Genomic DNA, 18,023 nt, shown 5'->3' with positions numbered 1-18,023 from the left:
CGCGCCACTCAGTCGCTGACGTCACGAAGGATTCGGCTGATACCACGACGCCGGGATACCCATAACTACTCCCACGTAGATGGTTAGTGCGTATAGGCTCGTAGCCAACTCAGATCAAATATCAAGATCTCGTTAAGCGTGTTAAATATCCGCGAACGCCGAACAGGGCCAGGCCCACCTCTCTCCTAGGCGGTCTCAACCTGCCCTGTCGCTCCGCCACAAAGATCCACTCGCGGGTGCTCCACCAGCCGACCCGACTTTAGTCTCCACATGTATCATGTATAACGTATATAGTATATACCCGTGATCACCTCCCGAGTGATCACGGCCCGATAGTATAGCACAGCAGACGGACAAGAATGTAGGGCCACAGATGAAAAATACTAGCATGTAGGATTGCGGGTAAGGTATAAATGACTGTAGTATCAAGGACAGGCTATGCATCAGGATAGGTATAACAGAAAGCAGTAACATGCTACACTACTCTAATGCAAGCAGTATAGAGTAGAATAGGCGATATCTGGTGATCAAGGGGGTAGCTTGCCTGGTTGCTCAGACAAGGAGGGGTCGTCGGTGACGTAGTCGACCACAGGGGCATCAGCATCGGTCTCGGAGTCTACCGGAAAGGAGTAACGGAGGGGGAACACAATAAATAACAGAGCAATCAAATGTAACACAAAGCAAGACGCGGCAATACGTTGTGCTAGGGGTGACCTAACGTAGGGATAGGCGATACCGGTGAAGGGGGAAAACATCCGGGAAAATATCCCCGGTGTTTCGTGTTTTCGGGCAGAGGAGCCAGAGGGGGAAAGTTGCGAGTTTGATATGTTAGGGGTGCGTGGCGGACGAACGGACTGCGTATCCGGATTCGTCCCGCCGTTCTGAGCAACTTTCATGTTGAAAATATTTTAACCCGAGTTACGGATTAAAAGATATGATTTTCTAAAGATTTTATTAATTTTTAGAATTTATTTAACTAATTAATTCTAACATTATCCAGAATAGTGCACGCTGACGTCATCATGACGTCAGCAGTTGACTGGGTCAATCTGATGGTGGGACCCGGTTGTCATTGTCTAAGACTAACTAATCAGGTTTAGTTAGTCTAACTAAAATGATTAGGTTTATTAACTACAAATTAATTAAGTTAATTAATTAATTAATTAATTAATTAATATTTTATTTATTTATTTATTTACTTTTTTTAAAGCCTTTTTTTATTTTTAATAACGTTTCAGGGGGGTGGGGTCCCCTCGCCATAGACCTAGGGGGCCTAGCGGGCGTAACGGGCTGTGGGCACGCGCCTGAGCCCACCCAGGATGGGGGGACGGGCGCCTGTGCGTGCGCTCGCCCGCAGGAAGCGGCGGGGCGAGGCCTGAGGCCAGGGCAGCCGGCGGGGAGAGCCAGGGCAGGGCCAGGCGGCGTGAGGCGCGGGGGCGGTAGGCCGGATCGAGCTGGAACAGCGACCGCGGGGCCGGGGGGGCGAGCTGGCGCGGCGGAAGGAGAATGAGGGCGAGGGTGCGCGGTCTCGAACGGGGTCGACACGGCCGGGGAGGCACCGGGGCGACGAGTCGACGGCGATGACCGGCGGGGCAGGAGAAGGCCTGCGGGCGCAAGCGCGCTCCCCGGGGCATGGCCACAGCTTGAACAGGGGGGGCGGGGAAGGCTGGCGCCGGCTAGTGGCGGGGCGAGGGCAGAGGTCGCGCGGCCGGAGCGACAGGGGCTCGGCCCCTGCACGGCGAGGGTGGCCAAGGCCACGGAGCAGGGCAGCGCACGAGCGGGGACGGGTGAGGCGGAGCGGACAGAGAGGAGGGAGGCGTGAGCTCACGGGGCCGGTAGGGTTTGGGCAGCGGTGCTCGGGGCGGTGGTCGAAGACGACGACGAAGAACGACGCAGGCCGGCGAGGTCGTCCTCCAGCGGGGTGGCGATGCGGCGAAGAGGAGGCAGGCCGGTGGTGAAGCTCCGGGCGCCGGCGTCGGGGGTGGAGGGGCGAGGGGATCGGGCTCTGCCCCCGATCCAGATCCCATCGAGGGGAAGTGGGGGAGCGAGTGGGGCGACGGGGGGAGTGGTGCGTGGGGGCTAGGGTTTCGGGGGCGTGGGGGGTTAAGTGAGCGGTGGTGGGCCTTGGCCCAGTTGGGCCTGTGGCCGACCTGGCTAGCTGGGCCGAATGGTCCAGGGGGAGGTTCTGTTTCTTTTTTTTGTATTCATTTGTTTTCTTTTTATTAGCTTTCTATTTTATTTTCTATATAATTTTGTTTTATAAAATATACAACTAGTACCTAAATTAGTGTTACAAAATACCCCAATGCCACAAAAAGTTTGGTGATAAAATAAAATAGTTTAGTGATTTATTAATTGTAAAAGGCATTTAATTAATTGTTTTTGCTATTGTTTAAATCCTTATAGCTCATTTAAGCATTTTATAAAAGCTTGGTTTCTCCACCATAATTGCTTACGATTTATTTGAAACAACCCGAACATTTTAGTTTTAATTTTTTTTGAAAACTTTTGTTGTTTGCTTTTCTTTTGAATTTGAATTTGAATCGATTTCGAACTAACGCGAGATTAGCAACAGTAACCGTGGTGATGTGGCATCATTAACGGAGGTTTACTGTAGCCTAATTATCCGGGCGTCACAATCTATGATGTAGTCGACAAGGAGGCCTACCTATGATGCCCGTGCAGTTGATAATGTTTGCAGGCTAACCTATGATGTCAGGTTGCAGTCTATGTAGCTATGCCGACCTTCAATAACCTATTGATAAATCACTTATCGAATTAACAATTTTATTGGTCATTTTTCCTTATTTTTCTCTGAATCATGCTTTGGATTAGGCTATAATTAGCAAGAGATTAATATTACTCTTTGACTGTGCAAAGATTTCTTAGGCAAGCATTTAGGGAATAAGTTGTTAATTCACTTTTATCTCTCTAATACTATCTGCTACCCAAAAAACTGCCCTGAAGGAAGAAAATAAATTTAGAATGCTAAACATATTCAACCTTCTTCCTCTCAGGTTTATCCTTTACTCTACACCACTTTTAGGTTGCCTAAATTTTTGTAAAATCTGAATACCTGGCAGAAATGCCAATACCCAAAACAAAACATCCAATGTTTCACGTCATAATTTTACACTCTGGCTATCCTTTTTGTGTCTAGAATGGTGATCTCCGACGGCCGGCTTAGGCAATGGGCTGTCCACACGCAGTCGGCAGCAGACCGAGACAAAAAGCCTATCACTTCGTCTCAATGTTGATATTCAGGCCTATATATTGATATTGACATTGGACCCCGAATTCTGCTGTTTAGATGGACAAGGAATCAGTCCACCGAATTTGCCTCAAATATTGGATGGCCCGCTCCGAAAGCCTGCATCTCTATTCCCGAATTCGGAGGGGGTGAGCTCGATTTTCGCTGATGTTCAGGAACAAGCCCGCGACTTACCGCTTCGACCGCTCCAGAAAAGGAAGAGGCGCACTCAAGTGGGAGAGGAGGCGATCACAGCGGCGGCGCGGAGCTCTCGGCGGTGCAGGTCGGATAACTACCCTCACAAACAACTACCATCCGCTCAGGAAGCCTCAAATTGAATACTGAGCTATGTTGCCAAAGATTAGAATGCATTATTTCCATAGAAGTAAGATTATTTGATCCTATTCTAAAGCATTTTTTTCAAAAGGACACCTTCCTAAAGGAATGATCTGATTTTTGGATATATAATTATGTATTTTAAAAAGTTACCGACGTGTACTTTTTATATTATCACTATAATCTTTAAAGTTATATTCCAAGATATTTCATTTTCACATGAGCTAAGGCACTACTTTTTTGAAAATAATTTCTTAATTAAAATTTATGAATAGACTGCGTGATGTTTTATGTGTCTGAATCGCACTTTAGGTCAAAATAAGAGAGCAAGGTTCACAGGAGCTATGAGAAAAGTTGTCCAAAAACCAAATGAGCTTATTATATCTCTTTGCATACAATGATTTGTACTATGCTTTATTTTACTACTAGCAAAACGGCCCGTGCATTGCAACTTGCAACGGGAGGAAAAAAAATCATAATCTCCAATGGCCATGACCATATTTTGTTGCATCGCCGAGATACACTGTGACTCCCATTTTTGTGAAATCATGATTTTTTTTTAAAAAAACATGAATGTTTTTTAAACTCGTGATCATATTTGAAATTGTGTACATTTTTCAAATTCCTGAACATTTTTACAGATTTTTGACAAAAATTTTAAAATCACGAACATTTTATAATATTTGCAAAAAAATTCCAAAATTTTTAAAAACTTAAATATTTTTCTTGAACAGGCGAGCATTTCTAGAACCGACGGATATTTTTGTGGAAATTGGGGAACAAAATTTTGAATTTCATGAACTTTTTTAATTTAACGATATTTTATGAAATGCATGATCATTTTTTGAATCAAGGAACATTTTATGAATAAATAAACTATTTTTTAAGTCACGAACAGTTTTTAAATTTTTAGAAAAAAATTCAATTCATCGATTATTTTTAATACACGAACTTTTTAGAAAACCGTGAACATTTTTTGGTTTCCCGAACATTTTTTGAATATGCAAATATTTACTAAAAATCGTGAACATTTATAAAGCCACAAACATTTATTAATTATTAAAAAAACTTATTTGAAAGTTCTAAAATTTTATTTTTAGAACCTTTTTGAAATCTCAAATTATTTAAAGTAGAAATAAAATGAAGATAAAAAATAAAAAAACGAAATTTAAAAGCAGGTCGCCCGAACATGGGCCAGCCCAAACAAGCACTCTGTGTCTTCTCCCAGCATGCAGAGCGCAGTATAGAAGGTTCCTACTGCATGGAATATAAAAAATGAAATTGAATAAACTAGCCGCCTGGACATGGGCCGGCACAAACAGGCGCTCTGTGTCTTCTCCCAGCATGCAGAGCACAGTATAGAAGGTTCTCACTGCATGGGCCGGCCCAGTCGGGGATTTCCTGTGTGAAATGTTTTTTTATCACTTATGGGTGGCATCAGTGGGTAATATTTTGCAATTTTAGGGGCAATTTCGGTGATGTACCGCTAGAATCAATAGCCCCTTTTTTATTAGGTATATAATAATCCGTACGTTTTTTTTGAGACAATAATCCATACGTTTTAAGATGGTTGATGCATCGAGTAAGGAATGAAACCAAACTTGTAGCCCTTAGTCCCCCGCAAAAAAAAAGAACTTGTAGGCCTTAGCGCTTCGGCAACATGCAAAAATATTACACGGTTCTTGTCCAGTTTTATTTGCAGCGAAAACTATAATTTGTGCTTGGCGATCATTAGATTCTCTTTGAAAATAACAAAGGAAAGTTGAATAGCTCTTTTTATACCATTGGTGGCAACACAGTTGGGTCGCTTGAGGCATGCAAGGACGTGTTTCTCTCGCTGATCATACATTTAAGACGTGTGTGGATTGTGTGTTACACGTACAGTCATATAGTTGGGCATAAGACACATTTAAATGACTAAGTAAAATATAATTGCTACAGAGAAATAAGATTCATCATAGACCCTTTTAGTATAGATTATAATAGGTGTGTTGCACGTGAATGTTTACTATTACTGCAAAAGAAAAGAAAAAAGAAGAAGAAAACCAAAAGGAGAAGTGCATTGGTAACTATATGTGCTATAAAAATAAGCATTGTTACTTAAACACAAGATTTCATTTGCACTCGCACCTCTCTAAGCATCTTGCGGTGTACATGACCTTACTATGTTAACGAATCAAAACACACGGGCTCTACTCCCTCCGACCCAAATTAGTCAATGCACACTTAGTACAATTTAAATACATTGTACTATTAAGTGTGCGTCAATTAATATGGATCAGAGAGAGTGTGCGTCAATTAATATGAATTGGAGAGAGTACTACTATATTTTATTGCATCTATATTTGTTGCTATGTAATAAATTTCATGGTCAATAAACCAGAACCCCCGTTTGGGCAAAAAATTCATCGTTTCGTGTTATTAAATACTCTATTTGCAATCAAGAGTGCATTGATGGAGAGATGCGTGCATAAATTTAGAAGATATGCTCACCTTCTTTCCCGTCTTTGTAAAAAATAGTAGAGTTTATTCCTTTATTTTAGGAATTTTGAAAACATTTCGGCAAAGGAAGTCTTGCACTCGAACAAGACCTAAGACTTAATCTAAAAGAAATTACTAATGAGTGGCCGTTGGTTCGTTAGACGTTAAGAGTGGCCACCCATATTTGGAAATAGTTTGAACCCCTTAATTCATATTAGGAAAAGTACCCATGCGAGTAGGAAAAAGGAAAAAAAATACCATGTGAACAAGTGTGAGCGCATTTAATTTGAGTTCTAATTTTTTTAAGAAGTCATAACCTTTGAACCGAACATCAAAATTAGGACTGTTTTCATCGTTGGAATTGAACCGAACATTGAAAGTAAGATCCGTTTTCATCGTTGGAATCCTCGCAACATGCTCTTCAAAATTAAATATCACATGGATATATTTCAACGAACTTTTGTGTGTGCAATTTAATCCCCATTTGATGCAACTGTCATGTCGTTCATGTAAAACTAGCCGACAGTCGATATGCAACCTTCTTCCTAATTGTGGATGTGCAGTTTTCACTCATGCGAGCAGGTGTGAGCGCATTTAATCAGGGTTTCCATTTTCTAAAAAAAGTCATAACTTTTGAACTAGTACATCGAAATTAGGATCCGCTTTCACCATAGGAATCCTTTTGACGTGCTCTTCAAACTAGATACGCATGGGTTTGTTTCGACAATTTTGTGTGTGTGCAATTTAGTCACACTTTGGTGCAACTTTCTAGCAGTCAATGTGCAACTACCTGACAGTCGATGTGGAACTTTCTACTCTAACAGCGGGCGTGCAGTTTTCACCGATGACACCTACAACCCAAACTACCCTCTAACTCTGAGATATGCAACTTCATCTGCTGCCCCGGCCAAATGTCAGGTAGTCCGCACACACGTGCCACTCCCAAAGCCGTGTGTGAGCTACTATCCGTCGAGAATGCGCACCCCCCGTAGTTTGTGTGTGATAAACGATTATGCCGACCAAGGGGTGCAACTCCACTCCCAAAGTCGTGCGTGAGCTACTATCTCAGAGCCTCCCATTTATCCTCACTCAACTTATGCCTCTGCACATCTGAGTTGTTTCTTCTGTCATCATTGGCCTTGGTCGCAGCTGGTTTTACTAAAGATACTAATTGTGAGTATTGTTGTCGCCTGACAGCCTGACTATGCTGGGGAGCCGAATTAGCAAGGGACTCATGTAACAGTGCCAATTCGTAAGCCGCATCCAGATCTGGTGGCTGTTGTAATGCCACCATCACTCTGACATACGGATTCAGGCCATCGATGAACTTGGTGACATAGTGCACATACTCTGGAACGACTTCATATGCAGATAGTTGGTTGTATAGCTCCGCAAATTGTTCCACATAATCTTCCACTGAACCCGTTTGAGAGATGATGTAAAATTTGCGTACCAGTGCCTGATGTTGATTTCGACCAAATTGGCACTGTAGCAGCCTGCATAAATCCTCCCATGGCGCATTCGGCGCTCGTCTCTGAGCTGACTCCAACCAACGCGCTGCTGGCCCTTCGAACAGAGTTGATGCGAACTGAACCCAGAGTTGCTGCGGTGTACCACACATGCCAAAATAGTCTTCGCATCTCGTTTGCCAGAGCCTCGAATTGGTGCCGTCAAAACGTGGCAAGTCGAAGCGAGGTGCAAATCCGTAGGTGTCAGTATTCTCTCGTTGCAATTTGGCCAATCTCGAACTAAGGACAGAGTTTTGGTCGGATCTCGTACCTCTAGCTGGAGGCGGGACGTATGCAACATGATCCTTTCCCTTGGCCGATGGTACAGAGCGGCTGCCTTCCGGACCTGTGTCGCCGTTGTTGACCGCGCACTGGCTAGTCGGTGGAGGTTGTCCGCTTGGGGCCGAGACGGTGGTGGACAACGGCCGCTCCAGGCCGCTCCATGTCGACATCTTGAGGTCATCGATGCGCGTCGTCAGATTTCCCACGATGGAGCGCATCGACTTGGCCGCTTCCTCATCTTGGCGCTTGAAGCGAGCGTCAAGGGATTCCGCCAGGTCGGCCTTGAGGAACTCGTACACCGCCTTCGTCACCGGCGACAAAGCTCTCCATCACTTCACGGCGGCGTCCCGCCGCAAATCTCGTCGCGTGCGGGTGGTGGAGGGGTGCTGATGGCGCCCGGATCTATGGCTCTGATGCCAATTGTAAGCACGAACTACTCAGCTCAATTCAGCTATGGTGATATGCTCAGATCTCAATCCAGTACAGAGGAAATCAAATTGGAGGAGGAGAAGGAGGAGAACTCCAGCTAGCCAATTCACTCACACCACCTATCTTATCCCTCCTCGGCCGAAGCCGCCCGTCCACCCGTTACCGATTACAAGTATTGCTTTATATAGATTGTATGACTAACGGGCCCACTCCGGCCCGCACAGCCTGGCCGGTGCTTGGGTTCTTCTCTTGGGCCTGGCCTGCTCTCCGCTTGGCGGATCTTCCTGTAGCGCTTCAGATCTTGTCGCTGATTCCTCGTTAGTACTGCTGACAGAGTCTCCCTAACACTCTACTACTACCGACCATGCACTTGCACATAATTGGAAAAACAATCCTGCACCAGTTCTAGTACTCCCTCCGTCCGAAAATACTTGTCGGAAAAATGGATGCATCTAGACATATTTTAGTTCTAGATACATCCACTTTTATCCATTTATGCGACAAGTAGTTCCGGACGGAAGGAGTACGTAGATGGTACTCCCTCCGTTCCTAAATATTTGTCTTTTTAGGATTTCAAGTGGACTACCACATACGGATGTACATAGACATATTTTAGAGTGTAGATTCACTCATTTTGCTCCGTATGTAGTCACTTGTTGAAATCTCTAGAAAGACAAATATTTAGGAACGGAGGGAGTACATGACATGCAAAGCACATGCATACGTAGATTGTCAATTCCATCGAGTACGTGACCACAAACAAAGGCTGTTGCATGCAATGACAGCAAGCCAGCTAGCTAGCGTACGTTCAGCTGCAGCGAGGCAAGCGCCAGAGTGCGTGTCACATGCACTCTTTGGCCTTCGTCAGGCCGACGATCTTCGGTCGACTTCCATGGCTCGAAGTTCATCTCTTCTTCGGTCGACTTCCTCTTCGGGCCAGGCCGTGTGTTCTTCGGCCCAAAGTACACCGAAAACAGCTCTTCGGCCTAAGTGAGACCGAAGAGTCCCTCTTCCGACTCTTCGGCCTGCAGAAGGCCGACGGGGTTATATAATTGTAATTTACGAACTAGGTCAGACATTATCAAAATTTTCTATAAAAAGAATATATTTTAAAAAATCCCTTTTGTCTTGCATCTGTAGAATCGGCAGAGCAGCTCCGTTTCGGCGTGCCCAGCCTCCGTGCCTCATCGAGCACGCCAAATCTCCCGGCCCACGCCGACGGTCAATTATCATTACTTGAAAATTGTTTCAATTGTCAGTTTTTATTGACTTAGCAAGTAAACTATATTTTATTTCGTAAATTAATAAGTGATTACAATATAAAAATCACGGGCAAGATTTGATAAACATCTATTTACACAATTATATAATACAGACATGTAAATTGTTTAAAACAAAATAGCGGACAAAAGCAAACGAGACCCAAATTAAATATCCGAGGAACGTCGCCCCTATTTGGCGCTTCAAGCGCCCGTTATATTTCATTTTTAATGACTCAAAAAAATAAATTAACCTTTGCTGCGAGCTGGGCCGACCCATGTTGGGTTTTTTATTTATCTGTTTAAAGTGCAAAAAAGGGTGCCCGTGTCATGGATTGAACTGGAGACTTGTTTCGTTCAGGGCACGCCAGGCTAACCACTAGGGACATCACACAGCTGTGCATAGTAACTTAATTCGTTTTTGTTTTCTTTCTCTAGTTCGCGTTTTTTCTCTTTTTTTTCCGTTTCCATTTTTTCTTAAAAGCGCAATTTTAATCGACAAACTTTTCATCAAAATCAACGAACTTTTTTCAAAATTTGTGAACTTTTTCTGAATACAGATGATTTTTTCCAAAAATTCATGAATATTTTTCCAGATCCATGATTTTCTTTCAAAAGTTATGATTTTTTTAAAATGATGAACTTTTTTCAGACTTGATGAACTATTTTTAAAATTGGTGATTTCATTTTCATAATTTTTGATTTTTTTAAAAGCTATATTTTTTTCAAAATTGTGAACTGTTTTGAAAATTGATGAACTTTTTTTTTCCTAATTTTTAGTTTCTTTGAATTCGTGAACTTTTTTTAATTCGTGATTTGTTTTGAAATCTGTGAACTTTCAAAAAATATTCACATTTTTTAAAAAGAAATCATGTTTTTATAAATCTATGTGCAATTAATGGCGTGGCTACCCTTATTCTTAAAAAGTTCACGCTATAATATTTCACTAGCGCCTGGTTGCTCTAGTGCTTAGGCAACCGACATTGTAGCTATGTGGTCGGTCAATTCCTCACGGGTGCAACATTTTTTGGGTGTTTTTTGCGTTATAAAATAGAATTAGCCGCGTTGCGTGTCGTGGGCTGGCCCACTAGGGGGAGCGCCAGCTGTCTAAATCTGTGTGCAATTAATGTCGTGACAACACTTGTTCTTAAAAAGTTCATGCTATAATGTTTCACTAGCGCCTGATTGCTCTAGTAGTTAGGCAACCGACACTGTAGCTATGCGGTCGGTCAATTCCTCACGGGTGCAACATCTTTTGGGTGTTTTTTGCGTTATAAAATAAAATTCGCTGCGCTGCGTGTCGTGGGCCAACTCACTAGGGGGCGCATTGAGCACCAGCTGCCTCACTTGTCGAACCCGCGACCTCACTCATCGAGGTTCGTTCATACAACCAGCGCATTACGGAGCGGGATCTGCTAAGTTTCAACTCTTCCTTTCTTTCTTCCTACCTTCTCTTTTTTCTTTTTCATTTTTCTCCATTTTTGTTTTATGTTTTTTCTTCTTCCAGGTTTCCTCCCTCATCAATTTTTCTTATTTTCTTTTCTTAAATGCGTGAACTTTTTCCAAATCGATGAGAATTTTTTCGAGTTTGGTGAAAATTTGTTTTCAAAATCAATGAACATTTTTAGTGAACTATTTTTAACAATTGAGTTTTTTTTATCAATTTGATGAACTTTTTTTTTTCAAATTCGATGAACTTCCTTCAAATTTAATAAACTTTTTTTCAATTCAATGAACCTTTTCCAAATTAGATGAACTTATTTTAAAATTGGATGAACTTTTTTCATAAATTGGTGAACTTTTTTTGGTTTTCTTTTTTTTTTTCAAAATAGTGAATTTTTTTTTCCAAATTTTGATGAACATTTTTCAATTTTTTTTGAACTATTTTTTTACATGGATGATTTTTTCAAATCATTGAACTTTTATTTAATATAGGGCAACGTTTTTCTGCATGTTCACGAACTTTTTCCGAAATCTGTGACGTATGAGCGGCTATGATAGTGTTTAAAGTATTAGCGCTGCATTCTGTCACTTGCGACCACGCGCCCTAGTGATTAGCTGATGAAGACTTGCAGGTAGTGTAGTGACCGGGAGTACCATTTTGTGGCGGTTCCCTTCATGGGCCAGCCCAGTTCGCGGTGTAGCGAGCGCCGGGAGCTCCCGTTGAAAGCTGCGAGGTGTCCATCTTCTGGCTCATTAAGCCCGGCATATATACGCCCAACCCTAAAACTGTTCCTTCTAGCCACCCTTCCACTACGCATCACCCGAGAGAGACCCCGGTTCCGGACCTTCCGGTGACGTGGAGGCGGCGGCAGTACCCACATTGCCCCCGCCGGCAAGAATACTCCAGCTTTGCCACCGTCGATTACTTCCGGCGGCTGGACGCCAGCGACACCTCACGGCTGACCTCTCTAGATCCGGCCGCGGCCGGACGCCGGCCCGTACCCGTACCGTACATCGACGTCAACTCCTTTCTCCACCCCGGGCGACCAGCGACGAAGACGACTAGCACTCTACGAGGTCATTGTCCGCACGCCAGACCCTCCAGATCCGGCGGCCGGACCCCAGCCCGGAACTCCTTCCCTCTGGCGTATGTTCTCTTACTCGACAGATGTTCCTTTACTGCTATATATGGATGAATTTTTCTCAATTAACACGCAAAATATCATAAAAATATTCCTTCAGGCTTAGTTAATAGAGTTACGTATCTTTGCGATGATGAAACATCGCCTTCTGTGGCGTCACTTTGTCCCCAAGAGAAGGCGGATGTTGCCTGCAAATGAGCCGGGCGTTCATGCTGGTAATATCCTTCTACACGTGTTGCAAGATTTGCAGTAGGCTAGTTCAGTTATTAATCTATATGTTGTTCGTGCAGGTCCTATAGGTCCCATTTATCAGCCTCTCGTAGTTCCTAATCAAAATCTTCGAGATCAAATCAGTAGATCGGTGGTTGAGCTCACTGTTCTTGATCCTGATAGTGATTTTCCTGTACTTATTCCCGGCATTATTATCATGTTAGAACCAAACATGTGTGTCATGTAGTTTGGAGGGAATCTCATCCGAGATAACTATTCCTTTCGACTTCGTTTTCTTAATACTGCTAAAACAAAAGATGTGTGTTTTGAGGACTTCACACTAATTACCAGTGCCTCTAAAGCACCATTATTGGTTTTGCTTCCTTGTAAAACAGAAGTGCAGTCATGTATTGAAATTCCGCTTGGTTCAAATGTTTCTAGAAATGAAAGAGTCTTCCTCTATGTCATCAGATGTATCGATGACAAAAACTATGTGCATTCAATAACAGAAGGCTCTGTAAAGTAAGTTCAGTAATGTTGTGGTGTTTATATTTTATAATTGCATTGCTTCATGGACTCTAATGCATGGCTAATGTTATTAGTTTTTCAGACCTGAGAGAATTTATTTGTGATAGTTCTCCAACGTTCCACTCTTGTTATGGAGGTCTTGTTTTTGATAGCTTGGGGAAACTAGTAGGCATTGGTTTTCAACATTTTGGTCCAGTTACTTGTTTCCAAGTTGATCATATTCAGGAACTACTTCAACGACTCTCTCCAGGAGAAGTATTGTCCTTAAAATCACATTTATTATATATATATATATATATATATATATATATATATATTTGAATTTGCTGCAATGCTTATTTTATCGTCTTGTGCATGCAGAGCATCAGTGACATTTAAAAAAATCTGCAAACCCGAAGTTAAAGAGCTCATAACAGCTCTGGTTTGACCAAGCTACTCTTTTACTCCCTTTGACCATCCTGGTGAGTCTTGTCTCTTGGTAATACGGTTGTAATCAAATTTGTCTATGCGACTATGCATCAAGATGTAACACTGGGTGACATTTAGGTTTTTACTGGAAAACAGACTTTACTCCCTTTGACCGTCCTAGCGAGAGTCTTGTCTGTTCTTGTTAATATGGTTGTGATCAAATTTATCTTTGCATTAACTTTGTACTACTAGAAAACAGACCTGTGATGCAATCTTCCTATACATTGTAAGAAAATGTTTAGTTGTTGCTTTGTGGAATGTTTGTTACATGCTTAGCAATACTTATGACACATGTATTATACTCACTCTGCATTTTTACCCTGCAAATTATGTGTAGCCTTTTGCCAACAGTTATGCTACTATTTTGTTGGTCAAAGGCTTGTCCTAATGAGATCTAATATGCAGAGTGAAAAGACAGAGGGAGTATTAACTGTAATGTGTCTGCAGGCTTATATTTTAAGGTTTTATGCATGCAGATTACTGGCGGTATTTGTAAAAATCTGAGAAATTCGAAGCTACTGTTGACAAGCTACTCTTTCTTTGTTTCTCCATCCTGGTGAGAGCCTTGTCTCTTGGTAATAGGTTGTGATCAAATTTGTGTTTGCATCAAGTTACATTGGTTGACATTTTTACTGGGAAATAGATTTGTGTTATTGATAATGTATAATGCGCATTTCCTGGTAAAGGCTGTGAACTCCTAGGACATAATTGGGTGCTAGAGTGCTAGATCTGACCTGTCATAATTGTAGGCTTTGGAGGAGATGAGCAATATCAGCGACTCCACCTTGGGAAAGATGGGATAGTGAAGATGGGGAACGAGTGTGCAAGGTTCTCTAATAGAACTATCTTACGATGTTGGACCTACTAAGTAAGTTGGGCCTTATTGTGTATGCCTGCCGAATCATGAGCTGCTTAATGATAGTTCTGTTTTTTTTAATAAACACTCCACTCTACCACGGTGTTCTAGCTGCTTGTTATTGTATCAAAATGGAAGTTATGGTAATCAGGCCGAATACGTGAACAAAACGTTGCACTCCAATTTGCCTAGCCATGATTGAACAGCCTATCGGTTATGCTGTCTGTTTTATTTGTATTGTACTAGTTCTTTATTGTATTACTCCCTCCGTCCGCGAATAAGTGTACTTCTAACTTTTGTCTTAAGTTAAAGTTTTTAAATTTTGACCAACTATATACAAAAGAGTAATAACATATATGACATCAAATTGATATATTATGGAAGTACATTTCAAAATAGATCTAGTGATATTAATTTAGTGTCATAAATGCTACTTTTTTCTATAAAGTTGGTCAAAGTTTTAAAACTTTGACCTAGGACAAAAGCTAGAAGTACACTTATTCATGAATAGAGGGAATATATCTTAATCTATATTAGATATATAAAATAGAGAAATCTTGATTTGTCCATTCAGGACTATACCATCATCATCTATTTTCCCTAGTCCTTCGGAAGAATAAATAAAGAAGAATTACTATATTTTGTAAATGCTTGTTGATCTTTTGCCTAGTTAGACAATAGAAAGAATATTTGGCCCATTGTGACGGCGTTTCGGTGGCCGAGCTAAGCTGCACCTGTTATCCCGTGCGTTGCATGTGGATCCCGTAAAAGCGCATTGATATGATGCTGTAGAAATGGGGTGTAACGCGTGAATACAGTATGACACTTGTGATTTTGAAATTTAGAGGCCGCTTTCGTCAGTATGGGAAGCTGCCGCGTGGCACGGGTTATGTGTTCGATATATGAGCACAGGACTTGCTGTTGTTCTGGCCAGTGGCGAATCAACGAAAATTTAAGTAGTTAATAATACATGGTCCTAGTAGTATTCTAGCAAATTTTAACCTTGCTTGCACAAAAGAGCTGGGAGTTAGTGACTTTTTTTTCCCACATCATTAAACTTTAAGCCTGCCCTTGATTTTGTTACAAGATTCGCCACTGGTTCTGGCTACCTACGAGACTAGCATGGAGGAGCTTCAGCCGTAGGGTGTAGGGACGGCTACCTACGCGACTACCAAATGCATGGCACCGAGCAGCGTGGCCCTCGAGCGCCACCATGGGCCAGCAATAGGCCGCGTCGATGGCGCAGACGGCCGTGACGACGAGGAACGATAAGGTGGCGGAGAAGCGGATGACGAGGGGAGGAGACGCGCGGCTCTTTCAACATCGGATGGAGAAGCGGATGCTAAGAAGTGGAGTAGCCTTGGCGCCTTGGCGCCGCCGCCATGGGCGGCCATGGCTAGCTAGCCATGTCTTCTTATTCTTTCGGGCAGCATCAGACTACTGATTGTCTGCATCCCATCAGGCTAGTCATAGGCAAGCGCCCGATCTGCCAACCATAGTTCGATGGACATACAATTTACATTGAATGCATCCTCAAACAAATTGGTAATTGCTCCTACTAGCTTCCTACTTCTTGTCGTATGGGATGTGACAACGCAGCCCTCAAGTCGCTGCATTTAGCATAGCTCCTGAGGTGCAGATTATTTTGGCGCACAAGCAACACATCGGTCTGCTTCCATTGGCTTGAAGAAGTTACTCATCCATGTGGTGGTGCTTCAAACATCAGTAAATTTTGTTTCCGACGAGGTGGTGCTTCCGGCGCTGTCCAAATCACTCTTGAATTGCTTGAAGCAAATCATCGTTCCAACCGAAGGAATAGAAGGTTCGATTGGAAGTATGTAAGAGGTATGTTTGAGGAACTAGTGTGGAAGAACAACAATATTGCCGAAGCATATAATTTGGCATTTTGAAACAATAATAAAGTAGGATGGAATATACTACAATCAAGACATGACTATAATTGTTTGCTTGCATGAGAAGAATGAATAGCATGAATGCTGAGTAGTGATCTTTACATGTGAATTGGAAGAATGGATGCACTGAAGCGAATCTCTGAATAAAAATGCTAATTACACAATTGCATATATGCATCAGAAACCAGAATGAAATAGCTTGAAACATCTGTACATATGAAGCTCCTAGGAAGCATGGCAAATAATTGGCATTCCATCTGTACATAACAGAGCACCTACAACGAACTCAACTATGTAGTACTATGTGGGAGCATGAACTGTTTTGATGGTTATAACTAGGAGAAGCAAAAATAAAACAAGAAGCAAGTAGCAGAAATCAAGGAAGCTTGGATCAAAAACCATACATACAAGCTCCATTTGCAAGATGACAATACGACACATGACATAGAACATGAGCTATATATACAGGAGCTCAATTGGATTCACGGAATAATGAAATTTGACGTAAACTAGTATTGTGGCCAACAGGGGGGATGGATGTTTTGTGTCACCAAAATAAAATTGATCACATTTTTATAACCTATAGAAGCAAATTATATAGAGTTCAGAAGCATCTATATTTGCAATTTTATATGATGCATAACAAAGAAGCATGAACATGGTACTTCAGGAGCAGAACTAGTCTTGGATGGAAGCATGGAAACTGATATTGTAACGAAAACTAATATTACTGGCAGGATTTTGATGCATATTATTGTGATGTGCATACAAAATTAACATAACTTCAGTGACCAGTTACATGTGAGATAGAACCATGATATGAACAGAAGAATCAAGATTAGAGGACTAGGCACCTAGGTCTAGGTCTAGTGAGTTCATGATGCATGCGAGGGAAGCGGGCGAATCCTACAATTTTCCTCGCTTGCTGTCTTCATTCCTCAACTGAGACGACCCTCCGCCGCGGTGGCCCAAACCTAGTGAAGATGCCAAGGAGGGCGATGGGGTCAGGAGCTTGCTCATGAGCGTCATGGAAAAGGCCAGATGCAGCCAACGGATGTGACAACATACTGGTGCAGTGAATCACATAGCCACTCCTATGGGAGGCTGATTCAAGGTGGAGATCCGGGCAATGAGGGGAGTGCCGAACTCGGGGATGTAGATGGATCGGGAGAAGCTGAGACGGGGATGAGGGATGGGTGGGTTTGGGGCAGCTAAAATTGGTCGGCTTTGGAAACATATTTACTAAGGGCATATTTGAAAGTGCAACTAATCCCCGGGTGGTTTTGGTAATTCATAACAACATATAGCTCATTGAACTAACATTCTTTCAAGATCAATGTTTCAGAAAGTTCAATGATTGGTATGGCATGGACTAGAGATGTGGACCCCTCAAAATGCTAAGGACACATATTGGCAAAAGCTCAAGACTCTACATTTTCATTTTAATGATCCAAGATCACACTGAGTCCATAGGAAAGCCAATACTATTAACAGAGCACCTATAACGAACTCAAGACTCTACATTTTCATTTTCATGTTGCTTAATGCCTTGCTTGCTCAAAATGCTTAGTGATATACTCCAAAAACCCTCAACCACTTTCTCATTTCCACATATGTCCTAAACCTAAAGTCAAACTCGGCCCCACCGATTTGATCTATCCGGCGCCACTAAGTTCACCTGACATAGCCATATCCACAAACCCTAATCAATTCGGTCTTACCGATAGGGATCTCGGTCTCACCGAGATGGGATTGCAAACTCTCTGTTTCCCTTCGTAACGTTTTGGTCTAACCGAGATGAGCGATTGGTTCCACCGAGTTTGCAGTGCAAACTCTCTGTTTCCTTTTTGTAACATTTCGGTCTCACCGAAATGAGCGATCGGTCCCACCGAGTTTGCCTGACCAAGTCTCTGTTTGC

Source organism: Triticum aestivum, chromosome 7B (assembly GCF_018294505.1).
Source record: "Triticum aestivum cultivar Chinese Spring chromosome 7B, IWGSC CS RefSeq v2.1, whole genome shotgun sequence".
In the NCBI taxonomy this organism is placed as follows: Eukaryota; Viridiplantae; Streptophyta; class Magnoliopsida; order Poales; family Poaceae; genus Triticum; species Triticum aestivum.
This window is presented reverse-complemented; position numbering follows the sequence as displayed.